A 27,829-nucleotide genomic window follows, 5' to 3' on the forward strand; every position below is an offset into this window, starting at 1 on the left:
CCAAAATACGAAATCATACAGAGCCAATATGCACATCTTCTAGGCAATGGGAAAGCCCTTTCTAAATGCGTTTCTTCACCGAATTTGGTCTCGTTTGTTTCCATACCTTTCTTAGGTCATAAGGAATGTATTGGGGACTACTGGGGACCCTACAAGGCCTATAAGAAAAGGGGAGGATCCAAGGGAGAGACACACATCCATACACGTCATTCACTACAAGAAAAGTTCTTGTCTACAACGTCAATTTTTTGTCGACTAAGGGGTGGTTTTCGTCGCTAATGAGTCTAAGCCGACGATATGGGTTATGTGGTGCATATCGCGTCACATAAGGATGCACCACGGATTTTTTTTTTATTCATCGTGTTTGGGTGCCCTTTGGCCACGAAAAATCGGACCGTGCGAAAAGATTTTCGGGAGGCAGTGACTGCTGATGTCATACTAACTAACACGTTGAAAGTGCATGGAGCCCCCATGTGTAGTTTTGGTAATTAATGATAATCACTATGGACTAATGTTTGCATTGAGTTATATTTGTAGGAGTTGTCCATAGGCAATGCTTGAACCATATGTTGGCTTCAAGGTTGCAATAAAAAGAAATTGATGAAGGATATCAAGTGTCAAGTATATCTTGAAGATGAAGATGAAGTGAGCCCTCAAGTTACTTCAGACATCAACATGATGAAGAATGAAGAAATGAAGTGCAAGTTCAAGATGAGCCAACTCGAAGAGATCATATGCTTGAAGCTTGCCATCCATATGGTGATCATGGATATGTTAAGACAGCCGAAGAAGAAGCTCTCCCATAGTGGAGTATGGGGGAGCATTTCGCATGACTTCATCAAGCAAGCACAATCAAGAAAGGCGTTCCATCTTGTTGCGGTCAAGACCGTCATCATCAACCTTAAGTGGAATGCGCGAGGTTAAGGTTTGCTCTTAATAGGGTTTAGTTGGAAACCGGTTTATAGTTTAGTTGTCGTACTATCAAGAGGGCTCTCGAGTGAGTAACTCGAGCGTATCCTTCGGAGAGCTCAAACCTTTGCATCCTTGCATCATCTTTCTTGGTTGTTATTTGGATCTTATCCATGTGATGTTTTAGAGCTTGTGCTTATTATCATGACAAGCTCTAGTTCATCGAAAACGGATTTCACATAGATCACTTGTTGCGTTTTCGAGTTTGGTGATTTTCTCGGTTTCTCATGTTGAGGTGTTGCACCTCTAAAAATAATAGAAAATCACCCCCACTAATTTCCATATTTTTTTTGGGTAAGCTCTTGTTGTCCTCTTTCCAACAGAATTGGTTTCACTCTATTCGGATCTACTAATTTTAAGTTTTGGATTTTACAAGGTAGCAGGTCTATATCACCAGGCCGGATTTTCCGGGTCGGATATTTGCAAAATATCCGGCCCCTGAAATTTGTCTAAGGACTTTCTAACCAGCAGCTCAGTAGTCCCCTGTGATGACCCACAAGTATAGGGGATCGCAACAGTCTTCGCGGGAAGTAAAACCCAATTTATTGATTCGACACAAGGGGAGACAAAGAATACTTGAAAGACTTAACAGCGGAGTTGTCAATTCAGCTGCACCTAGAAACAGACTTGCTCGCAAGAGTTTATCGATAATGAGTTTTATAGCGGTAGCGATAGTGAAATAACAAAGAAGAGAGTAACAAAGACAGCAGTAGTGATTATAGTAAACAAAGAGATTAAAATACTGTAGGCACAGGGATGGATGACGGGCGTTGCATGGATGAGAGAAACTCATGTAACAATCAAAGCAGGGCATTTGCAGATAATAATAAAACGGTGTCCAAGTACAAAGCAATCCATAGGCATGTGTTCCGTATATAGTCGTACGTGCTCGCAATGAGAAACTTGCACAACATCTTTTGTCCTACCAGCCGGTGGCAGCCGGGCCTCTAGGGAATCTACTGGATATTAAGGTACTCCTTTTAATAGAGTACCGCAGCAAAGCATTAACACTCCGTGAACACATGTGATCCTCACATCACTGCCATCCCCTCCGGTTGTCCCGATTTCTGTCACTTCGGGGCCTCGGGTTCCGGACAGCGACATGTGTATACAACTTGCAGGTAAGATCATAAAACAATGCATATCATGATGAAACAATAACATGTTCAGATCTGAGATCATGGCACTCGGGCCCTAGTGACAAGCATTAAGCATAACAAGTTGCAACAATATCATCAAAGTACCAATTACGGACACTAGGCACTATGCCCTAACAATCTTATGCTATTACATGACCAATCTCATCCAATCCCTACCATCCCCTTCAGCCTACAGCGGGGGAATTACTCACACATGGATGGGGGAAACATTGATGGTCGATGGAGAGACGTCGGTGGTGATGATGGCGATGATCTCCTCCAATTCCCCGTCCCGGCGGAGTGCCAGAATGGAGTTTCTGGTCCCGAGATGGAGTTTCGCGACGGTGGCGGCGTACTGGGAGGTTTCTGGCGACTTCGACTTCTCTTCTCGCGTTTTTAGATCGAAACCCTTAAGTAGTCCGAAGGAGGGCGTCAGAGGGCAGCCGAGGGGGCCACACGCTAGGGCGGCGCGCCCCCCCTCCAGGCCGCGCCGGCCTATCGTCTGGGGGCCCTGGGCCTCCCCCAGGCCTGCCCTTCTGGCTTCTTGATTCTTCTGGTAAAATAGGCCCTTTTTGGTATAAATTCCGAGGATTTTCCCGAAAGTTGAATTTCTGCACAAAAACGAGACACCAGAGCAATTCTGCTGAAAACAGCGTTAGTCCGTGTTAGTTGTATCCAAAATACACAAATTAGAGGCAAAACAATAGCAAAAGTGTTCGGGAAAGTAGATACGTTTTGGACGTATCAACTCCCCCCAAGCTTAGCTTATTGCTTGTCCTCAAGCAATTCAGTTAACAACTGAGTGCGATAAAAGAACTTTCACGAACACATTTGCTCATATGATGTAAATATTCTTATGACATGGAAAAGTGCTTAGGCAATTCATAATAAGATACGTGCAAATAAGATCATCTAATAGCTATGTCAATCATGGAAAGGTACCAACAGATTAATAATAAGCATCATGAATCATGTCTATCAGCAGGATTGCAATGTTCATAAAAGAGTATGATAAAGTGGTATCTCGCTTGCCCGTATTTGATCAGCAAAACATAAATGCCCAGGCACCTCTGAGGTTCATAGAAAGACTAGAAATAGAGATTGTCAAAGATAAAAGCATCAAAGTTATACCACAGTCAATCATATTTTGAGACAAGCATATTATACTAAGCATGACAGTTGTGCTCTCAAGAAAGTGCTCAAAGAAAGGATGGAGACACAACATGAAAATAAAAGATTGACCCTTCACAGAGGGAAGCAGGGATTAACATGCGCTAGAGCTTTTCTTTTTTAAAACTGGAGTAAAACTATTTTGAGAGGTGTTTGTTGTTGTCAACGAATGGTAATGGGTACACCAACTACCTCGCCAACCAGACTTTCAAGAGCGGCTCCCATGAAGGACGTTATTTCTACCAGCAAGGTAGATCATCCCTCTTCTCTTTTGTTTACACATGTACTTTAGTTTTTATTATGAGTGACACTCCCCCCAACCTTTGCTTACACAAGCCATGGCTAACCGAATCCTCGGGTGCCTAACATCAATCTCATACCATGGAGGAGTGTCTATTTGCAAAATTAAGTTGCTTACTGACGAATCAGAGCAAAACATGTGAAGAGAATTATTAATGAAGTTATTAGTTGGGGCTGGGCACCCCGTTGCCAGCTCTTATTATGAAAGTCTGTCAAAAGTAAATGACAAGGTTGAAAGATAAACACCACATACTTCCTCATGAGCTATAAAATATTAACACAAATTGAGAAGCATTTGGAAGGTTTAAAGGTAGCGCATGAGAATTTATTTGGAATGGTTTGAAATGCCATGCATAGGTATTTATGGTGGACACTTTGGAACAACTTGGTTTTCAGGGGTTTGGAAGCACGAGCAGCGTTCCCGCTCAGTACAAGTGAAGGCTAGCAATAGACTGGGGAGCGACAAATCAAGAGAGCAGTCACTGTCATAATCATGCTTGCGGCAAAATAAATTAACGGAGGCATAAAAGTGATACAAGAACTCTGAAGCAAAGTAAATCATCGAGGCTTAATTGACTTTTGTTCAATCATATGCATGCGTGAGCATGTGCCAAGTCAATTCAAATGAATTATTCAGAGGAGGATACCACAATGTCATACCTATTTATGAATAAAACAATGCAAGCAAACATCCATGACATGCTACTCATATCAATAAATTGGAGCTAAACATGAGAGATCATGAACTACTAGACTTTCTTAAGTGACATATACCTCACATGAACCAACTAGGCATGCTTACATGGGTGAGTATATGTACAAAAATGAAAACAAATAGAGTTCATACCAGCCTCTCACCACAGTCAAATTGTCGTAGATCGTCATTATTGCCTTTCACTTGTGTAGCTTGGATAATATGAAATGAAAACCACGCTCCAGCCACCGAAGACCATTGAACTCATAATGAACTGTACAAAACCAAAGAAGAACAGCAAATATTTTTGGTGTTTCTGAATTGGGAACAAGAACAAAGGGAAACAAGCAAACAAAGCAAAATCTTTTTGGATTTTCTTGTAGCAAACCAACGATAGCAAATAAAGCAAAATAAAAGCAAGAAACCAAAATAAACAAGTGGTGAAGAGAAACAACAGAAATATTTTTGGTCTTTTTGTGTTTTAGGAAAGAAACAAAGCAAAAACAAGAATATGAAAACTAGAAGAGTCACATAAACACAAAGCAGCAGGAATTCATCAAACTTGACAGCAGTACAATAATCGATTTTTAAGAAATTCTTCCGCTGCTCAAATCGAAAAGTGTTCAACTAATGAAAGTTAGATAACAACCTAGGGAACATGCACAAAAATTGGCTTCGCAAAATAAGGTTCTGGCTGTTTTTGAGAATTGTTTTGGTAACAGTCCAGAATCTGTTTTCAATCAGCACTTCCCCAAATATCATCTCCCTCTTATTAGAAAACCACTTAAAGAAACTAAATAAGTATATACAAGTATCCAGCAACCATAATATGCAAAGAATGAGTGATGCCGGTATACCTCCCCCAAGCTTAGGCTTTTGGCCTAAGTGGAGTTCAATCCCATGGTGCCCATGAAGTAGCACCTCCGTAGTACGACGAAGATGGATCATATTCCGGGTATGTGCTGGAAGAAGCACCCGGATACGTGACGGTGTAGTCGTAGGAGGGCTCGGCGTCGTCGGAGTCATGTTGTTGGTGGAAGCCTTGTATCTTCATTTTCTCATCCACCTCCTCCTTAGAGCGCGACCATGGTTTCCTGTCAATACTGAACAAATCTGGTTGTGGCAAAGGGATTTCCCTTTCATCCCCGTCAGCAAACAACATTCTATAGACCATATTATCTGAACTAGAGTCAGCTGTAACGAATTGATGGCTTTTCATAGCAGCAATATCAAGCCTTATAGGAGTTAATGGCACATCAGTAGGGTCAAGAGGAAGTTCTAGATATGCTAAAATGCGTGACGCAATAATTCCTCCAAAAATAGGCCCCTTGTTAGACAAGCGGCGAGCAATAAGAGAACCAAGATGATAAGGTGTCTCTCCAGTGAGTGCAGCAATTAAGAAAGCAAGATGATAGCTAGAAATATTGCTAGTGTTCTCCCTACCAAGAATGCTAGTAGCAAGGTAATAAGCGAAATACTTAATGGCGGGGAGTTGGATGTTTCTTATCTTGCCACGCTGAATGGTGCGGCAGTCATCATTGGTGATCTCTCGATAGAGCTCAAGCAAAGCCCTGGGATTGTCCTCGATCCTCTTCCCCGTACCTACAGGGGCAATTTCCAATGCAATACAAAACTCTTTCAATTTTATAGTAACAGGATTACCATAGATCTTGAATGCAACTGTCGGGTTATAATGCTTGTTGTCGAACTTAAAGCTCTCAACAAAGATTTTAGTGAGCATGAGGTATTGCTCCCTTTCATCTCCCATATAGGCGGTTAAGCCCGCCTTATCAACGAGGGTCAAGAAATCATCCAGCAACCCTGCATTACTCAAAAAGTCATAACATGGGAAAGATGAGGCGTTAGGGACTCCATTGTCCTCTTCGGGCTCGATGCTTGGCGCGATGACATCCTCATTATAGGATCACCTGAATCGGGTGGCGGTCCTAGAGGGCCTTCCCGTGTTTGTCGTCTCTCTCTCAAACACTTCTCCAAAGTTACAATTATCCATCTTCCTTTTCTGAAATTTTTCAACAAACATTATAAAATTTGATTTGGTGACATATAATTGAGGGAAACTACTATAGGAACTTGCTAGAGTGCTAATCATGCATCAAAACTAGTTTTTACAACTTTGAACAAGCATGCAAGCTCACTAAACATGTTATCTACAGCAGCAAAATATTCAAGATATACTCAACCAAACAAAATTCTACTTGGATAATCGGAGGAGTCACATACCGGAGAGCAAATGTGCCAAATTTCAGACATAAATCTGGGCTGAGCAAAGAGATCGAGAAATCTTGAGCTCTTGAGCAGAAACACGAGTGAGAGAAAGCTGGTGCTGGTTTTTTCGGGAGAGAGAAGAGAGTGGGAGGAAAAAATGAAAAAGTGGGGCAAAGGGGGACCCACACACCAGGGTGGCGCGCCCCCCTTGCTGGTCGCGCCGACCTGTGGGGTGCCACCCTGGGGTGCCCCACTGGTCATCCCCAGGTGCTCCCAGGTGCGTCTTAAAAAAAATAGGACCAACGGTATAATTTTTGTAAATTTTTGAAAACTTTGAAAAATGCACATTTCTGGGTATTAAATTTATTATTACTGGGCAGAAAAAGATTTTTGAAATCTCTAATACAACTAAAGAACTTTGCAAAACAAAAGTGCTACAGCAAATAGAACAAGTGGAGAAAGAAAGAAATGTTGTTTACCTCCTCTATGCATATAAAAAGTATTTGTTAACAAGGTTGATCAGGTCTTGCCACCAAATAAATTTTACATAGCATAAGAAGAAATAAACCTCAAATCAATCATGTTACCTTGAATTGTATTGATATGGATCCAATCATAAGATTTTGATATCCTTCTTTAGGCTCATATATAGGACAATCAATAGTTGCAACTTTCATAGTTCTAACATTAGAAATAGTATTAACTCATCATACTTTATCAATCCTCTTGGGGAAATAGACGGTATGCTCCTTATCATCAACATTGAAAGTAACTTTTCCTTTATTGCAATCAATAACAGCCCCTGCGGTGTTAATAAAAGTTCTCCCAAGAATAATAGACATATTATCATCTTCGGGCATTTCCAACACAACAAAATCAGTTAATATCAAGCAGTTATTAGTAACTTGAACAGGAACATCCTCACGTATACCAACAGGAATAGCAGTAGATTTATCAGCCATTTGCAAAGATATATCAATAGGTATCAACTTATCTAAGTAAAGTCTCTTGCAAAGAGAAAAAGGCATAACACTAACACCGGCTCCCAAATCACATAGAGCAGTTCTAACATAATTATTCTTAATAGAACAAGGAATAGTCGGTATACCTGGGTCGCCCAACTTCTTTGGAACTTTGCCATTGAAAGAGTAATTAGCAAGCATAGTAGAAATATCCTCATTAGGAATTTTCCTTTTGTTAGAGACAATATCTTTCATATACTTTGAATAAGGAGGCAATTTAATGGCATCAGTCAAAGGGATTTGCAAGAATAAAGGTTTCATCCAATCGCAAAATTTATTATAGTGTTCTTCTTCCTTCGATTTTAGTTTCTTAGCAGGAAAAGGCATTTGCTTTTGAACCCAAGGTTCTCTTTCATTACCATGTTTCTTAGCAATAAAATCTTCTTTAGTATACTTTTTATTTTTAGCATGCTTTTCAGGTTCATCTTCAACTTCTTATTTATCAGAAGCATCATTCTTATCATTATCATTATCATGTTCATTACCACTTTCGGTTTCAGCATCAGAAATAGAAATACTATTAGGATCATTAACAGGTTCAGAGGATTCTACAACATTTTTATGTTTCTTCTTCTTTTTCTTAGAAGGAGCACTAGGTTCAATTCGTTGAGAATCTTGTTCAACTCTTTTGGGATGCCCCTCAGGATATAGAGGATCCTGGGTAGAAACACCGCCTCTGGTTGTTACTTCATAAGCATGTTTCCCTTTAGAATTATTTTTTAACAAGTCATTTTGCACTTTAGTGAGTTGATCAATTTGAGTTTGCACCATTTGAAAATGTTTAACAAGCATCTTAACATCATTGGAGGTTCTCTCCACAATATCAAGCAAATTGCTAATAGCTTGAGAATTTTCCATTAAATGATTCTCTACTCTCATATTAAAATTTTCTTGCTTAACAATATAATTATCAAACTCATCTAAGCATTGAGCAGGAGGTTTTGAATACGGAATATCTTCCCTAGTAAAGCGTTGAAGGGAGTTTACCTCAATCATGGATGAAGGGGGAATTGTCTCGCATAAATCTTCTATGGGAGGTAAATTCTTCACATCTTCGGATTTAATACCTTTCTCCTTAAGAGACTTCTTGGCTTCCCTCATATCTTCATCATTTAATTTAATCAAACCCCTCTTCTTCAATATTGGTGTCGGAGCTGGTTCAGGTGTAGTCCAATCATCATGATTCCGGCCTATTTTAGCCAATAATTCTTCAGCTTCGTCTCGAGTTCTTTTCCTGAAAACACAACCAGCACAACTATCCAAATATGCTCTAGACTCAACGGTTAGTCCACTATAGAATATATCAAGTAAATCATGCTTTTCTAAATCATGTCCAGGTCGAGCTCTGATAAGAGAGCAAAATCTTGCCCAAGCTTCAGGCAATTTCTCTCCATCTTCCTGGTCAAAGCTATAAATTTTCTGTAAAGCAGCATGTTGAGCACTAGCAGGAAAGTATTTCCGAAAGAAAACATCAAGCAAATCACCTGGACTTTTAATAGAACCAGGAGGCAAATTATTATACCAAGTTTTAGCATCATCCTTTAATGAGAAAGGGAAAATTTTGGCAACAAAATAAGTACGCATCTTGACATCATCAGAAAATAAGCTACTCATAGAAGAAAGTTCATTCATGTGTTCTACAACACTTTCTTTTTCAGTACCACAAAAGGGTGTTTTCTCAACAATAGCTATATGAGATAGATCAAGAGAAAAATCATAATCTTTATCCTTAATATTTATAGGAGATGTGGCAAATTTAGGATCAGGAGACAGCTTATATCTAACAGTATGTTGTGCGAGAAACTTTTTATTTTTTCTTGCATCAGTAATAGCATTGCATTTATCAATGAAATCGTCATTAAGCTCCACATAATCCTCATCAGGATCATCACTAGAATAATCAATAGACTCAGGTGAATTAACAGGTGTAGCAGCATTAGGAGTTTCAGTATTTTCAATTTGTCTAGACCTAGCAATTGTAGCATCTAGAAAAGATCCCAATGAACCACTATCATCAAGCACAGCAGAAACATTATCAATATTATGAGAGTTTTCAGATTCAGCAGAAGTACCAGTGTTGGGGGGATGACCCCCGGTATGCCAAAGGCATGCCAAACCGGATGGTTTCAGCCATCAAGATACCTGTTTAATGTTTATACCGGAGCACAAAGATAAGTGTTTGGCTAAGTAAAGTTAAGCCGGTATCCCCAAGAGGGGTATGCCGGAACCGGGTAGAGAAGACACCGGTCTGCCGGTAAGAAAAGCATGTCGGCAAGACTGGTCAAAGATTCTCTTCGAAGCTAGAGGACAAAGATGAGCTAAGCAAAGTAGCTTTAAACGAAGCCCTGGCGCCAAAGAGGAAGGTGACGCTGAAAGAAGCCGGAGGACGTCAGCCTCCCTGATTAAAGAAGACCCCGGCGTCACCTATGATTAAAGTAACTTTGTAAAGTAGTTTGTCCAGTCAAAGATGCCATTAGGGTTTCTTGCCTTGTAAGCCACCCTCTCCCCTATATAAGGAGAGGGGGCACTGCCCTTTGCGGGCACGATGAACCTTGTATCCAAAAACCTATATCCTGTGGAGATCAATGAAGAGAAAGATCTAGAGCAGAGTTCTTCCTTGTGTGTTTCTTCTTGTATCACTGCCTTTGGCTGAGTTCTTGAGGAAAGCATCCGGAAGTTCATCCCATCTAATCACAAACCCTCCCCCGAATCCTCTAGCGCCCATTCGGCCCCAACTTAAGCCATCCCATGGCATCTGCTCGTTCACCACGACGACAGTTGGCGCCCACCGTGGGGCATGAAGTGGCGCTTGCTGGAGTTCACATTCGGGCGGGCATCCTCGATGTCGCCGGCCAGCGTACGGTGTCTGCGCTGGTGCAGCGCTTCTACTCCATGGATTTCATCAACGACAACGCGGGCTGCTTCGCCAATGGCGGCATCTTCCCCAAGAACAGCCGCATCATCGAGTTCGGCAGCCACCGCGTCTACTTCGGCACTGTCCCTGTGCGCCAGCGCCTTTCGCCGGTGCTAGTGGCGCCGGATCCGCCAAGGTGGCTATGTGCTGGCCGCGTCGCCGGCAGCGTGGAGGTGATGATGGCTGGCGTGGTCGGCGCTGGCAAGGAAGCTGTTGATGAAGGTGCTGGGCGTGCGGCATCAACCCGTGCGGCCAAGCCACCGCTGGAGCGCGACACAGGCGCTGCGGGAGCATCGTCAGCGCTACCGGAGACACCACTCCAAGCGGCGATGAGCGTCCTCGCCACGCCAATCGCGCAGAACATCGACCCGGCAGCGGCTCAGACGGAGTTGGAGGCGCAGCGCCAGAAGCTGCTCGAGAACGGCAAAGACGTCGTCAGGGCGCAGCGCGAGCTGAACCTAACCATACGTGAGTATAACGCTGCCCATGGCTTTGCTTCAGTTAGCGCTCATGCTGCTAGGATACCGGAAAACCGGCTTAAGGCTCGCAATCTAGATCAGGATTTGCGTAAGGAAATTCTTGCCGGCAAAAGTATCTCTGCATCTGTGAGCATCGTAGAGAAACCTAAGTACAGTAGCCCGGATAAAACTATAAAAGCTGCTAAGGCTGCGGTAGAGGTGTGTGAATCGCTGTCCGGGGACGCTCTGGCAAAACAACAAGAGCGCGTCCGGGAGCTGCTTGAAACCATCGAGCAGCTGAACGCAGAGCAGCTTGCTAAGCTGAACAAGGCTGTGGCTTCAAAATCCGCGCGTTCAACAAAGAATGCCGGTAGCAAGTCCCATGGGCAGGCCTCGTCCCCCCATCTGGACAGAAGAAGAGAAAAAGAGATGAATGCACAGCAGATGACTGTGTATGATCCGGTTCTTGCCGGAAAAGAACAAGCTGGGCAACATGATGTCGGTAGAAAAAGCCAAGGGGCAGACAGAGGCTACGCCAAAGGAGGCTATGCCGGAAACAATCATGCCGGTAGACACGAAACCGGGCAAAATTATCGAGCTGTAAGGGCAGCGTATGATGAGGAGGAAATGCTTCCCCCGAGGTACCGGCAGGCAAGGGCCGCGGTACCGGAGCATGATGACGAGGTTGATTCAACAAGACCCACAGCATACCGGAACCCATTGGGAGAACGCCTGGGAGAAAGATACCTGCCAGAACGGGAGGCGAGGCACCGTCTGGATAGAGTATATTTGTCGGAAATGATCGAAGCAGAAGGTCCTCCGGGCCCAAAATTTTTTGGTCCAAGGATCATGAAAGAGGGACCACCGGTTCGCAACTTCCAGTTGCCCCGTGACACAAAAACGTATGATGGCACCACTAAGCCGGAAGACTGGCTCGCGGATTACGTGACCGCGGTATACGTCGCTGGTGGCGGAGGAACCGTAGCTGGAGGAGGAAACCGGCGTTGGGCCGTGAGAATCATACCATCATTCTTGGTGGGACCAGCGCGAATCTGGCTGAACAACTTGCCGGCAGGAATCATAAACGGTTGGTTGGACTTTGAGGAGGCTTTTGTAAGTAACTTCAGCAGCACGTACCGGAGGCCAAACAGGCCGCAGCAGCTCGCCTTGTGCGTACAGCGCCCAAATGAAACAGACCGGGATTGCCTGGCCCGGTGGAACACCACAAGGAACTCCTGTGAAGGGGTGATAGAGGTGCAAGCCATTGCTTGGTTTAGCAGTGGGTGCAGAAGAGGTTCGCCGTTGTGGCAAAAGCTGCAGCGGAACATGCCGGCAACGCTGGCGGAAATGATACGTGTGGCAGATAACTATGCATTGGGAGACCCAATGCAACCGGCAGTACAAGCTGAACCAGAACAGTCAAACCCGCCTCAGCAGCGCCAAGAGCAACACCGGGATAACCGGAACAACAAAAGAAGGGAAGATTTCCCGGATCGAAGATACGGTCCGTGGCAAGTTGCTGCTGTACAAGAAAACTCTGAGGCCAGCGGCAGTCAGAGGCAAAGAACCGGATCGCAGCCATGGGCGGGTCCTAAGAAACAGTGGGTCGAAAAGAAACCCTGGGGCCAGAAAAAGAATTGGCAGGAACCTGTGAAGTACACCATGGAAGCGGCAATGGATCAACCATGCCGGTGGCACACTCCGAATCCGGCTCACCCGTCAAATCATCTGACGAAGGATTGTTCTTGGACCAAGTACTTGATGCTCAAGGGAGCAGTAAAAGATGCGCAAGCACAAGGGTGCTCCACAATGCAACCACCATCTCAAGATATGCTACATCAGCATCCACTACCACCACCACCACCGCTTACCGGAGCAAATGCTTTACCGGTACAGCCACAGCCAAACCGGCAGCAGTACCCGCAAGTTAACCAGGTGGGAGAAGGCAATGGCCAACCGCCTCCACCGGCACCTTTGGGCCGGAATGTTTACCATGATCCAGATATGTGCTGCGTTGTGTTCGTCACTGAGCCAACCGACAGACAGAGCCTGCATCGCCGTTCTATGGAGGTGAACAATGTGATGCCGGCAGTGCCAAAATACATGCTGTGGTCAGATCAGGAGATCTCCTGGTCATTCAAGGATCACCCCAAGGTAATGCCTAACCCGGGTGGTTATGCTCTTGTCTTGGACCCAATCATGTAGAGGCCAAACGCTCGAGTCAAATTCAGCAAGGTGCTGATAGACAATGGGAGCAGCATAAACATCATGTACCGGCACACTATGAATATGCTGGGCATAACAGAAAACATGCTTCAGCCAACTCGTACAACTTTCCATGGAATCGTTCCGGGCCTGTCCTGTGCACCGGTTGGAAAAGTCCGGGTGGATGTGTCATTTGGAGGACGCGACAATTGCCGGGTTGAAAACCTTGAGTTCGAGGTGGTGGACTTAGATAGTCCTTACCATGCGTTGCTGGGGAGACCGGCATTGGCTGCTTTCATGGCCTCGACTCACACAGCCTATCTCAAGATGAAGATGTCGGCACCTCGTGGACCCTTAACTGTGGTGGGAAACTACAAAGTCTCACTGGAAACCGCTTCCGCTGGATCAAACCTGGCAGAATCGCTGGTGATTGCAGAGGAAAAGAGGAGGATGCAAACTAACATTCTGTTGGCTCGATCCTCATAGCTGAGCTTAGCGGCAATGAGTGCAAACTTGGGCACACCGGCATTCAAGCCGACAAAAGAAACAAAGGACATTGTGCTGGACCCGGCTTACCCTGAGCGCACCGTTCGTATCGGTGCCGGCATGAATGAGGCATAGGAAAGCGCGCTCGTCAGCTTCCTCCGTGAGAATCAGAATATCTTTGCCTGGTATACTGATGATTTGGTAGGTGTTCCGAGGGAGCTGGCTGAGCACTCTTTAAATGTCCGGAAAGATGCTAAGCCGGTAAGGCAGCCGCTGCGTCGGTTTGCTGAAGACAGGAGAAAGATCATTGGAGAAGAAGTGACAAAGTTGTTGGTTGCCGGCTTCATCGTGGAAGTACTGCATACTGAATGGCTGGCCAATCCGGTGCTAGTCGAAAAGAAGAAAGAAGAGAACCTCGAAGCAAAAGCTCCAAAGGTGTGGCGCATGTGCATCGACTACACCAACCTGAACAAAGCTTGCCCAAAAGATCCTTTCCCTTTACCTCGGATCGATCAAGTGATTTATTCCACTGCTGGGTGTGAGTTGTTGTCTTTCCTGGATGCCTATTCCGGTTTCCACCAAATCCCCCTGAAAAAGGAAGATCAAATAAAAACTGCGTTCATTACCCCGCATAGGGCTTATTGCTATGTCACTATGCCTTTTGGTTTGCGCAACGCTGGTGCAACGTACCAGCGCTGTATGCAAAAATGCTTGTTTGATCAAATCGGAAAGAATGTACAAGTCTATGTGGACGATGTCGTAGTAAAAACTAAGGTAAAAGAAACCTTAATCGATGACCTTCGGCAAACATTTGATAACTTGAGAAGATTCCGGATGAAACTCAATCCGGCAAAATGCACCTTCGGTGTTCTGAAACAAGCGCTAGGCTTTCTCGTGTCAAGCCGGGGCATTGAGGTTAATCCGGTAAAAATCCGGGCAATCGAAAGAATGGCTATACCGCGCGATCTAAAGGACGTGCAAAAGTTTACCGGAAGCTTGGCATCGCTAAGCCGGTTCATAAGCATGTTGGGAGAAAAAGCTCTGCCGCTCTATGCTCTCATGAAAAAATCCGACAAGTTCGTCTGGACCCCTCAGGCAGACGCAACGTTTAAAGAACTAAAAACAATGCTGGCCACAGCGCCTATACTGGCTTCGCCTCTAGAAAGAGAGCCTATGCTATTATACATAGCAGCAACAAATCGGGTTGTGAGTGTAGTGGTTGTAGTTGAAAGAGAAGAGGAAGGAAAAACTGTGCAGATGCCGGTATACTACCTGAGTGAGGTGCTCTCCCTCTCAAAACAAAACTACCCTCACTTCCAGAAGATGACTTACGGCGTGTTCATGGCCGCCACAAAGCTTAAGCATTACTTTGAAGAGCACCCTATGAAAGTGGTGAGTGAGGCACCCATCTCCGATATCATGTGCAACAAAGATGCTAGCGGTAGGATTGCAAAGTGGGCAATCCAGATATCACCATACGTACCGGTATATGAAAGAAGGGATGCCATAAAATCGCAAGCTTTGGCTGATTTCCTTGTTGATTGGGCGGAAATGCAATACAAGCCGCCAGATCAGAAAATAGAATACTGGAAGATGCACTTTGACGGATCCAAACTCAAAGAGGGTCTAGGTGCCGGTGTGGTGCTTACCTCACCTAAGGGAGATCATCTCCAGTATGTTTTGCAAGTACATTTCAGGGCATCAAACAATGTCGCTGAGTACGAAGCTCTGATTCATGGACTTAAGGTCGAAAAAGAAATCGGTGCGCACCGGATCATTTGCTACGGAGATTCAGATCTCGTGGTGCAACAATGTTCCGGAGATTGGGACGCAAAAGATGCCAACATGGCTTCATACCGGTTTCACGTGCAAAAGATTGCCGGCTTCTTTGAGGGTTGTGAGTTTCACCATGTGCCACGAGCGGAAAATGAGGCCGCGGATGCTTTGTCCAAGCTGGGCTCATCTAGGCAAGAAATTCCTCCCGGAATAGCCTTGGCACACTTAAGAGTACCATCGATCAAACCAAGCCCGGAATCGGAATCAATTTTCGTACCGGAATCACATGTAGTACCCATGGATATCGATGAAGGGAACCCGGGGACTATTCCGGCAAACTCGGGGACTGTTCCGGCAAACTCGGGGACCGTTCCGGCAAGCTCGGGGACTGTTCCGGTAAGCTCGGGGACTGCTGCGGCCATACCGGAAGAAACAATGCTGGTGGATAACATGGAGATAGACGTACCGGTGTTTCTGGTTTGAGAGGCACCATCGTGGGTTAAACCTATTAAGGAATTCCTGATCAACGGCACCTTGCCGGATGACGAAAATGAATCCAGAAGGATTCAGAGGAGGTCCAAAGCATACACCATCATCAATGGCGAGGTGTACAAGAGAAGTGTCACCGGTGTCCTTCAAAGGTGTGTGGAACCGGAAGAGGGAAAAGAAATGCTTGCAGAGATTCACCAAGGAGAATGTGGGCACCACGCTTCCTCAAGGGCGTTGGTAGCAAAAGTGTTCCGGCATGGGTTCTATTGGCCCACTGCTTTGGAAAATGCTGAGGATTTGGTAAGAAAATGCAACGGGTGCCAGAGGTACGCCAAGAAAAATCATACCCCAGCATCCGGTTTAAAAACCATACCACTAACTTGGCCGTTTGCGGTTTGGTGCCTTGACATGGTTGGCCCATTCAAAACTTCAAGGGGAAATATGACCCACATCTTGGTTATGGTAGACAAATTCACTAAGTGGCTAGAAGTGAAACCTATCACAAAGTGTGATGGGCGCACAACAGTGAAGTTCTTGAAAGATGTTATCTTGCGGCATGGCTACCCGCATAGCATTATCACTGACAATGGAACCAATTTTTCTCAAGGTGAGTTCAAAATATTTTGTGAGGATAACAATATCCGGTTGAATTTGTGCTCAGTGGCACACCCACAAGGCAATGGCCAGGTGGAAAGAACAAACGCTTTGGTACTTTCCGGTATCAAACCAAGACTCATCGAGGCGGTGGAAAAGTCACCGGGGTGTTGGCTCGATGAGCTACCATCAGTACTGTGGAGCATAAGGACGACTCCAAACCGGTCCACCGGATACACTCCATTCTTTATGGTTTACGAAGCAGAAGCGGTCATACCAACCGACATTCTCCATGACTCTCCAAGAGTGCAGCTCTATACCGAGCAAGAGGTAAAAGAGGCCAGAGAAAACGATGTGGACTTGCTAGAAGAAGCAAGAGAGTTGGCATTGGCAAGAATAGCCATTTACCAGCAAAACCTCAGACGCTATCATAGCCGGAAGGTCAACCCGAGAGTATTCCGGGAAGGAGATCTGGTGTTACGCCTAGTGCAGCGCACTGAAGGCCGACATAAGCTTTCACCCCCATGGGAGGGACCCTTCATTGTGAGCAAAGCTCTCCACAATGATGCCTATTACCTGATCGATGCACAGGAATGGAAGAAAGGAAAGGCGTACAGGTCCGGAGAGGAGACCAAGCGTCCATGGAACGTAGCTCTGTTGCGTCCTTTCTACTCTTGAAGTTGTGGTGTAAGAAGTTCCTTTTTTGTACCTTATTTACTATGAATAAAAGATGTCGGGACCTCGAATGAATCTCGGGGACTACCCCTACCTAAATTGCATGCAATATGTCTATTTTTCAGTTATCGGTTGTTAGCTGAACATTTTTTCTTTCCGGTTTAGTAACGTGCTAAACGTACCGGAGTCTTCGACTCTGCTGCTATCCGCAACCCGGCTTCATGGCAAGCAAGATAAACCGGTAGCAATTAAGCACGTGAACTGCGAAAAGAGAGAGTGGGAACGAACAATCCGGAAAAATTTAACTAACCCCGGTTAAACCGGTTTTTTGTGAAAATTTCGAGTTATTTCTAAGTTCAAGAAAGTGCTTGCTTGGTAAAAGAACTTTGTGCTCATACGCCAAAAACGCCCAGAGAAGGCAGGAAGAGCCAAAGCAAAAGAGCCAAGTGTGCATCAGATTGGATGCGGAAACAATTCCGGAATCTTTGCAGTGCAAGATAAAAGCAACACAACAAGCAAAAATGCTAAGAAAATAGACAAACACAAGTTAATAGGCTACCGGTATAGCATACCGGCATAAGTCGTTGTAGCACAACCAAAAGGACAGTTAAGTTTTATATTACATCATGAACCCCGGCATACCGGGGTAGAATTTGATGAGCATTGTTTTGAGTCAAGCAGGACACAACCAAACAAGGTAAACATATTCAGGCAGTAGGAGCATCAGGAGGAGCATCACCGGCGTTAGGGCCTTCCGGAGGCGCGTCACCAGCTCCAGCATCTTCATCTTCCTCATCCTCTTCATCGCTGAGATAGTCTTTGACGTCGGGAGGAGGGGGGATGAAGGTGCGGACCGAGGCGTACTCAGCGATCCGGTAAGCTCGATCCTGCCGCTTCGCGGTGAGGACCGGATCCAGGTCAGTAGGAGCTTGCTCGCGCACGCCAATGAGGGCGTCCAGGTCCAAGTCCGGGTACCGGAGCAGGCGACGCGTAGCGCCGAATCCGCTCCGGCACGGGCCGCTGAGCATTGCCACTCCCGGATCCTCCGACCGGCACCTTTCAGGCGATCGTTGGTGAGCAACAAGTTGGCCGGCACCTCCTCCTCAGGCTAGAGCACCTTGAAAATCTGGATTGCCACCTCAAGGATGTTGGCGAGGTTCCGATCCACTACGCGCATGTGGGAGACCCGGGCAGACAGCGCGACCAAGTGGTCATATGGGTCCCAGGGAGCATCCAGATTCTTGTATGCCTGTGCAATCCGGCGCTCTCCGAAGTTCTTCTGCGCATATGCCTGGGAATCAGGAAAGAGTCCTACAAGACAAAGGAAAAAAGATAAGGACATGCTACCGGAAGGTGTAAGCTTATAAGCAGAAGCCGGAAAAGAAAGAAGAAAAACTTATGGAAGGCAAGCGCGTCGGTTTGCATGACCAGAAGGTCATACTCCTTCTGCTCCGCCTCCAAGCGCGTGGCCTGATCCTCGGCTGCTTTCCGCGCCTTGGCTCCCTCCTCCAGTTCAGCCTGCAGCACCACGGTGGAGTTGCTGGCATCCTCCAGCGCCTCGTTCAGCTTGGCTTCAGCGGTGGCCTGGGCGGCCTTCATCGCCTTGCTATGCTCGAGCCTGAGCTGGATTAGCTGGTCCTTCAGCTCCATGGAGTAGGTCTCCTGAGCGTCCAGAGCCTCGCGGTGCTGCCGGATGAGCTGCTCTTTTTCGTCTAGATCCCGGAAGGAAAGTGTTAGCGAAATTGCAGCTGGTAAAATGAAGAGGAAGCAAGTTAACCGGAAAAGAGGAAGCGATACCTTGGAGTGCGGCGAGCTGAGTCTTGAGGGCTTCGATGGAAGCTTCCGGGATAGCTGTTAAAGCAGAAAATTATAAGTACTAAGAAATAAAATCTACCGGTAAGAGGATGCCAGAGGCACAGAAACTTACCTTGGCACTTGCTGTGCGCTTCAGCAAGATCCCGGTGCTCCCAGAGAAGCTCCTCAAAGAGGTGCTTCCGGGCGTCGGCAGTGCTCTGTTCAAGAAAAGATGTTAAAAATAAGCCGTTTTCTCTATGTTTCGCGCTAAGACCTGTGCTCTTAACCCGAAACTCGGGGACTGGCTATGCCGGTTTCGCGCGTTTCTACCTAAGTTTCTCGCTAAGAGCTACGCTCTCAACACGAAACTCGGGGACTGGCTATGCCAGTTTCGCGCGTTTCTACCTAAGTTTCACGCTAAGAGCTATGTTCTTAACCCGAAACTCGGGGACTGGCTATACCGGTTTCGCGCGTTTCTACCTAAGTTTCGCGCTAAGAGCTACGCTCTCAACACGAAACTCGGGGACTGGGAAGATATACAAGATCCGGAAAAAGAGAAACCGGCATGAATTGAAAAATCGAAAAAAGTTTGGTGAGACTTACCATCATGTTGTTCGTGGCATCATACCACGCGCTGTCCAGCTCCTTCACGGCGCGCCGCAGCCGCATGAAGTGCTCCTCCGAGCACCGAGGGCCAGCGGGGTTAGGTGCCGGAAGCCGGTCCTTTCCCAGGCCGCGTGTAGCTGCGGACACATCCGCAACATTCCACTTCTCAGCGTAGGGCAGCAGATGCCCCAGCTCGCGGCCCTCGCGCTTGAACTCGGTTATCCGGCCAAGCAGGCCGGTGGCCTTCTCACCGGCAACGACAGCGGCGCGGGCGGCGTGCAGCACCAAGGACTGCGGGCCGGCGGATGAAGTGCCGGAAGCCGTGGCCTTTCCCTTGGCGATCTTTAGGGCTGCTGGCAGCGGCGTTGGCGTGGCCCCGGTTGGCTCGGCGCTGGGAGCTTCCGGCGGTGGCGCAGACGTGGTCTTGGGCGAGGAAGGAGCGTCAGGCGCGTCCTGATCCAGGTTAGAGCTTGCCAGCGCGGAAGAGTCCGGTGCGGCTTTGGAGGGGGAAGACTCCTTGGTCATCTTCTTCTTTCTTTTCGGGACGGGAGGAACCAGAGGTTCCGCCCGCCCGGCAGCTTCTTCATCAGCGCCGATGCTGCTGGCGCCGGTATCTTCTTTCTCTGGAGGGGAGACGAGGTCCTCCTCCGCGCGGTGTTCAAGAGGTGTAGGGGCCGCGCGCCCCGCACTTGAAGTGCCTCCCAGAGGGGAGGCAGAAGGGTTGCCGGTACCAGTTGGCACCGGGCTTGACTGAGGAGGAGGAGTGGAGGCCCTTGCGGTTCCCTCAGAGCCATCCGGCTTTGCGCTGCTGGCGCTCTTGGAAAGCGTTAGCGCAGGGCTGAACAAGAAAAAGAGAAAAGATCGGAAAAAGCAACCAAAAGGAAGAATGTAAGAGACAAAGCAAACAGAGGAACAAAAGCTTACCCAGAAGAGACCGGCATGGTCTTTCCCTTGTAGCGCCTCTTGCCTGCTACCTTCCCCGCAAAGGCTTCCGTCCGGAAGCGCTTGGAGGGAGGAGCTTGGCTCGAGCCGGCATCAGGTGCCGGAGCCTTGTTCTTCTGGCCCTGGGGAACGAGCTTCTCCAGAAACTCGCGACCGGCCTCGGCCTGCAATGGGACCGCGTGCTCATGGACCTGCGGTTGGGTGCTGGCTGAGGGAGCATCTACAGAGGAGCAATAACAGAAAAGTATGAGAGATCAGAAAAGAGAGCTACCTCAAGCACAGTGAGATCGTCGGTGGAACCGGGAGCTTCAGATGAGGAGTTACCGGGGCGCGAGGTGTGCGTCCGGCCCATCGTGAGATCGGTCCAGTGGATGTAGGGATCTGGGTCCACCGCGTCCAGAGGGCGTTTCCGGCAAGGGCCTCACCGATCCGCTTCGATGCGAGGGAAGTGGTCTTTGGCCTGAAAGCAAATGAAAAGAAGGTTAGCCACAGCATAAAAGTTACCGGTAGAACAACCCGGGTTGCACAATCTCTTACTTCTTGGGTCGGAGGGTTAGTGGAGCTAAGAGGCAGGAAGCCCCACTCCCAGTCATCCGGCATGGCAGTCTGGCAGATCTGCCTAGCCTTGAGGACTATGTCCTCCTTGCTGAGAGGGAGGCCGGTGATCTTGGTAGGATCGCCAGGACCGAAAATCTCGCTCATCTTATGAGCCCGGCGCTTAAGAGGAAGCACCCGGCGTGAAATGAAGGTGCGGATGATGTCGTCGGAGCAGATGTTTGTCTCCTTCATTAGCTTCTCCATGAAGCGTACTACCCGGTTCGTTTCGATGTGATTCGTCCCAGGATAGAAGCTCCAGTTGACCTTTCTGGGCGGCGCCAGATTAAAGGCCGGCAGATTAATGAGATCTGCGGCGCCGTCGTTCTTCACGTAGAAGAAGGTCCCTTGCCATAACCGGCATGACTCGAGACCAGAGAATTTAAAAAGGGGCTCCCTTGGCGGGAGCCGATGATACAAGACCCGCATTGTACGGGGGGTTTGGGCTTAGGAATCTCCTTGCCCTGGACGGAGTTAATCCGAAGAGAGAAGAAGCGAGCAAAAGTCTCGCGAGTGGGGCGAACACCGATGTAGGCCTCCATGAAGGTGGCATAACAAGAAAGGTAGAAAACGGCGTTGCCGGGAAGGTGATGAGGCTGGAGTTGGTAAAAATCCAGGATCTGGAGGAAGAAATCGGAAGCAGGAAGGCCGAAGCCGCGCTCGAAGTGAGCAAGAAAGACGACATACTCACCAGGCTGGAGTACCGGCTCGATCTCGTCGCCGGGAAGCTGGCACGATACTCCTTCCGGTATCCTTCTGGACCGGTAAAGCCAGTCGATCTCGTGTTGTGTGACATCGGAGCCTTTCCAGGCTCCGCGTGTGATACCGGAAAGATCTATTCCGGGGGCCTAGCTAGTGCTGCCGGCCTCTTGATCGTTGCCGGCGTCGGTTTCCATCCGGGCAAGGTCAGCGGTCAGCCCGTCGGAAGCTTCGCTTTGACGGCTACTAGAGGATGACGCGGAAAGAGATTCGTCGCTAGACATAGGAATCTATCTGAAAAACAGACTTCCCAAGATCTACCCTTGCGCGAAGATCTACGAGTAAGAGAAAAAGCAAAAGAAAAGAGGAAGTAAATATTCTACCGGCCCAAGATCTGAAAAGCAAAGAAGAGAGGGGTGAACGCGAATCGAGCCTAACCTGAGGCGGCGGAGATGCTGAGGGAGAAGGTCGCCGGTGGAGCGGCGAGCTCGCAGTTGCCGAGGAAGTCCGGCGACGGAGAAGCAGAGAAGAGCTCGACGAAGCACGAATGGTGCGGCCGCAACGGAAGCACTGCGAGGAAGCTCCGCGCGACGAAGCTCGGCGAGGTTCGGCGGAGCAGCGGTGGAAGTTCGCCGGGCAGCGAAGCTCGGGCGGCGAACGGAAACGGCGAAGGCGCGAGAGGGCGAAGAGCTCTGTGCGCGCGAGGAAGTTGGAAATGCGAAGAAAGGAGGAAGAAGGAGCGGTTTCCCCTTATAAAGGAAGAGGAGATAGTGGGCTGGAAACCGCTGGGCCGCGACGGTTCGCTCCGTGGGCCGCCACGTGGCGCGACGATACACGCGCGGAAAATAAAAAGCCACAGGGAAGCCACACGGATCCGGAACAGCAGCCTGGATCCGGTGTGTCGCATTTAATACGGGCGCAGAAGCCGAAGGGAAGTGACCCACGACATCGGCGCGTCATGCGGCGCATGTCACCGGCACTGCATGCCGAGAAATTCTCGACTTCGCCGAGGTGAGGTTTAATGTCTAAGTTACCGGAGAAAAAGATACCGGAAAATACCTTGCAAAGAGAGAAGACGTGAGTCCGGGCAAAGATGCCGGATCTAAACTAACCACCGGAAAGATTAAACCGGTACCTTAAGATATGGGAACCTGGCATGGTCTGTTGGATAGAATCCACCGGACTATACCAGCTTCGGGGACTAATGTTGGGGGGATGACCCCCGGTATGCCAAAGGCATGCCAAACCGGATGGTTTGAGCCATCAAGATACCGGTTTAATGTTTATACCGGAGCACAAAGATAAGTGTTTGGCTAAGTAAAGTTAAGCCGGTATCCCCAAGAGGGGTATGCCGGAACCGGGTAGAGAAGACACCGGTCTGCCGGTAAGAAAAGCATGTCGGCAAGACTGGTCAAAGATTCTCTTCAGAGCTAGAGGACAAAGATGAGCTAAGCAAAGTAGCTTTAAACGAAGCCCTGGCGCCAAAGAGGAAGGTGACGCTGAAAGAAGCCGAAGGACGTCTGACAAGGTATCAACTTGTCAATGCCTATGGATTGTAGGCTAGGGTTTAGTTAGAAGTAGAGGGTAAGTAGATCTCGAAGGTTTCAGCCGAAAAGTACTCGACGATTATGAAAACTAGAGTTTGCAGACAATGATTCGATTGATTCTTCGTCCCTCGACTCCCCCTTTATATAGGAGGTGGAGCCGAGGGATTCGTGCTATACAAGTTTATAGAGTCCGGGACGGTTTCTAACTCATCCCGCCAGATTACAAATAACACTTCCTATTACAACTCATCTTTTCCTTAAATACATCTTGGGCTCTCGAATCTTCTTATTCTTCGGGTAGTGGGCCTTCAGTAAACTCCGGGTATTATATTCGGCAGGCCCATTTGGGGTGCCTATGTCAGTAGCCCCCGAGATTTTGCTTGGATCGTAGAGTCAGGGAAAATCTCCACTGTTTATTTTTACTCGAAAACTTTAACTTTTTATATTTCTTCACATAAAATTCTATATTGTACAGGGATACTGGTAGTTGGGGCTAGTTCATCTGACGGATCAGGTACTAGTTAACTGCTCTAGTGGCAATCCGCAAAAACCTACTTCAAAATCACGTCCCTGGACATGATCTCGGGATACTGGTGTAAACGTCGACAGGTGCCGCTTAAGGTCTTACCATTCTGTCGAGTCCCAGTCAAATTTATCGGGTACCTAACGCGTCCGTTAGGATTTTTCTTCGTATCTGTTGATACGGATAAAAGTATGTGAGCGCGATCTTTGGCGATGCCACGCCAGAAACGGATCTGGGGTCTTATCTTCGCAAATTTGCGGCATTCAGAAATTGATCGCAACTTCGGCGTTCTGAGAATATATTGTCGAGTGCTTTTCCGGCTGTTGGAATGGCACATTTTATCGAGTCAAGCATGACTTATATTGCTCTCCCGATGGGAGTATATGTAGAGTTAAGTATAACTCGAAATATACTCTCTTACTTTTCTATTTTTTATTTGATAATTTCATCGGGCACGCGAACAGCGTTCCCGATGGGAGTAGCCCCCGAGGCTACAACCAAGAACTTGTGCTTGGTTGTAGGCTCAACATTTTAGTCCACCTTGTCGCTATATTGCCATTACTTCCCAATATGATCTCTTTCTTCTTCTCTCTCTTTTTTTTATCTCTCGGGTGCGCGAACAGCGCTCCCGATGGGAGTAGCCCCCGAGGCTACAGCCAAGAACTTGTGCTTGGTTGTAGGCTCATAATTTCTATATTGCCATAGTCGAAATCTTACTTTTTGTCGAAGTAGCCCCCGAGCATTTGGGCAAAAACTTGTTTTTGATCAAAGGCTCCCGAAGTATTGAATAATTCTTTCTGTCGCCAATCTTCTTTTATTTTTCTTGTCGACATGCTTCCAAATTTACTTCATCCTTCTCGAATAGTCGTGATTTTCCTGCCCTGTGGGTCCATTGCTTCCACCACGTTGACACGTCGTGTAAGTGGGGGACACACGTCCTCCGCTTTTTCTGGCGCACGTACGGTAACGCCTATCTCAGTAAAAATACTTTTTTGCCCTTGCATCTAGAAGATCTATTCTCACCACACGATTTCTTCATCCAACGGCACACTACTTCACCCAATTCTTATATAAACCTTTCTTCAACCTCCGTTCATCCCCTCGCTTGCGCCGCTCATCTGTTCCTCTTCGCAAAACTTCCCCTGCGCCCAACTCTCTCTGATCTTCCGCACACTCATACATTGCTTTGCCCATTGCCGTTGATGCCACCGCGCGTGCGTCTGACTCGCCACAGCACTCCGGAATCCAAGATGGCCACCGAGGATCTTGAGTGGGAGAGATCCAAAATCTCCAACCAAGACACCAACATGCTGAAGAGGCTCGGCCTCATGAAGAAGGAGGATTCCATCCGCTTTCCCAGCGAAGAAAGCTACCCCAAGCCTCCAATGGAGTACCGGGTTAGTTTTGTCGATCATCTAATCCGTGGCCTTTCGACCCCAATCCACGATTTCCTCCGTGGCCTTCTTTTCGTTTATGGGATTCAAGCGCACCGGTGACCCCCAATTCCATCCTTCACATTTCTATTTTCATCACGCTTTGCGAATGCTTCCTCGGAATCCCTCCCAATTGGGCTCTGTGGAAGCGCATTTTCTGCCTCCGCCGCAATGGCTCCCACAACGTCACTTATAACATAGGTGGCGTTGTTATCTGTGTTCGTACTGATGTCGACTATTTCGACGTCAAGTTTCCTGATTCTGTCCAAGGATGGCGCAAAAAGTGGCTCTACATCCACGAAGAAAGCGCCAACTCCGTTGAGCACAACATAGTTCCTTTCGACGGAAGTGCCCGAATTCAACGCCGCCGCTCCTGGGACGCTGAAGCTTCCGAGGAAGAGAAAAAAGCGACAGAGGCACTGATGTCTCGTATCCGCCAGCTTCAAAACACTCGAGGCAAAGAGCTGTCTGGTGTTCAAATCACTGCCTACTTCCTTAGGATTAGAGTGCAGCCTCTTCAGGCTCGCAAAAATCCCCTTTGGACGTATTCTGGTAAAAATGACGCCAACAGAATCTCCGGTGATCTTTCCACCAAGGACTTGGAGAAGTTGGTTCGAAGACTCTCTCGCCTGGGCAAGGACCCAGTTCCTTCCTCTTGTCGCGTGGAACCATACAGCTCCGCCAATCCACTTCCCGAGGTATTTTGTCTTCTCGAGTTTTTATCTTATTCCGCACTTTCTCTGCATCTCATTGTATTGTCATCTCTTTAATTTTTCTTTGGTCACTATTTTTTCAGAACCATCCTACTATGACTTCCCTTCCTCCTCTTTCGGAGGGTGGAGAAGTCGAAGAACAGGCCATCGTTGCCGAAGATACTCAAGGTTCTTCTGTTCCTGAAAATGAAGTCGCGGGTTCTCACAAATCTGCGGCTTCTCATGAAAAAGAAGTTGAGTCTGAAGCCAGTGAGTCGACGCAATCCCTTCCTCCCTCTTTGTTTCTCCAAGGAACAAAAGGAAAAGGACTAATGCCGAGGATTCTGGCACCTCTAAGGCTGAAGAAGTTGTTCCTTCTCATCCGAAGGCAGCTTACGATCCTTATGTTGAATCCCTCGTCAGCTCGTAAGTCACCTTTATTTCTCCCTATTTTTGTACTCGAAATTTTTATCCTGTCTTGCTTTTTATGCTGCCGATTTTTTGACCAACAGTGATGACGAGGAAGAAGTACCAGTGCGACGTGGCTCCTCGGACAAGCACGTCACGTCTTTGTACTTGCCTCGGACACGCTAGTTGAAGGGGAAGAAACGTCGCCTCCTCAACAAAACGTCGTCACCACTACTCCACCATCAAGCCCCTTGCTCCTTCACCAAAAAGGACAAGGGTTGAAAAGATTGTTGAAACGCCCCTCGGTTGGGCGGTTCGTCGACTCTGCTCCTAGACGATGTAAGTTTGTCGACATCTATATTTTCCTTGTTTTTCACTCCTTTTCTCTTTTTCATGCCGATGTTTTTCTTGCTATGTTCACGTTGAACAGCCTATGATCAAGGATCTTCTCCGCATCGGTTCCCAATTTATTGGGTACCGTGAATATGCTAATAGAGTCGAAGGTAACGATTTTTATACTTGCTTTGTTTTCCTTGATTTATTGCTCCTGTTACGTGTCGCGAGTTTTGATCTTTTCGTCCCTCTCTTTTCCAGATCTCGATAGAGAAACTTGCAGAGGCCAACGAACGCACCGACGCTATTGCTCTAAAACTTGAGCAAAGTGAGGCGGCTCAAGAAAGCCGAACTCGTCGCTAGCAACGCCAAGGCCGAAGTCGACGAAGCCAAGGCGAAAGCTGCGGTGTCGAGGAACTGCAAAAAGACTTGAGGATGCTATAGCTGCCTTAGATGGGCACAAAGCTGCGCAAGCTTCTCGTGAAGAAGGAATCCTCAAGCGCACGAAACGCAGAGTCGCCGCACTTTCGTAATTTTGCTGATCTCTTCTATTTTTATGAGAATCGTTGCTTCTTGTCTTTTCACTAATGCTTTGTTTCCTTAACAGCCCAAACAAACCAGGATTTTGATCGACAAATCCTGCCAATGACCCTGTCCTTGACGCACTTTCCTATCACGGAACTTCATGGGTCCGAGATTCGTGAAGGTGTGTCGAATGCTAACGCGGTATTGTCGGCATTGTTCCCCTACTTCTTCCCGAAGAAAGAGGAGCCTGCGACGTTCCTCAACCTTGCCAAGATGTTCAATACATCGGAAGACCTTGGACTGAAGATGCGCCAAGAAAATATGAAGGTTGCCGTTGAGAGCACTGTCGCGTTGGTTGCTGACAGTCGACAGACTATCGACTGGATGAAAGTTGGTGACACCGAGCAGATAGAGCAATCAAGGTGGAAGTCGCTGATTAAGGCAGCCAAGCCCAACACAAAGAAGATCTTGGCCTATCTTGGGATTAAGCCATCATCGACTCCTAGCTCGTCAAGGCCGGAGGTCTAGTTGCATGCCTCTATTTTTTCTTTCTGTTTCTTTTGCTCTTGTCGCCAAAGTAATCATTTGGCGACACGTATTTCCTTAACTCCACTGT

Source organism: Lolium perenne, chromosome 6, assembly GCF_019359855.2.
Source record: "Lolium perenne isolate Kyuss_39 chromosome 6, Kyuss_2.0, whole genome shotgun sequence".
NCBI classification, from domain to species: Eukaryota; Viridiplantae; Streptophyta; class Magnoliopsida; order Poales; family Poaceae; genus Lolium; species Lolium perenne.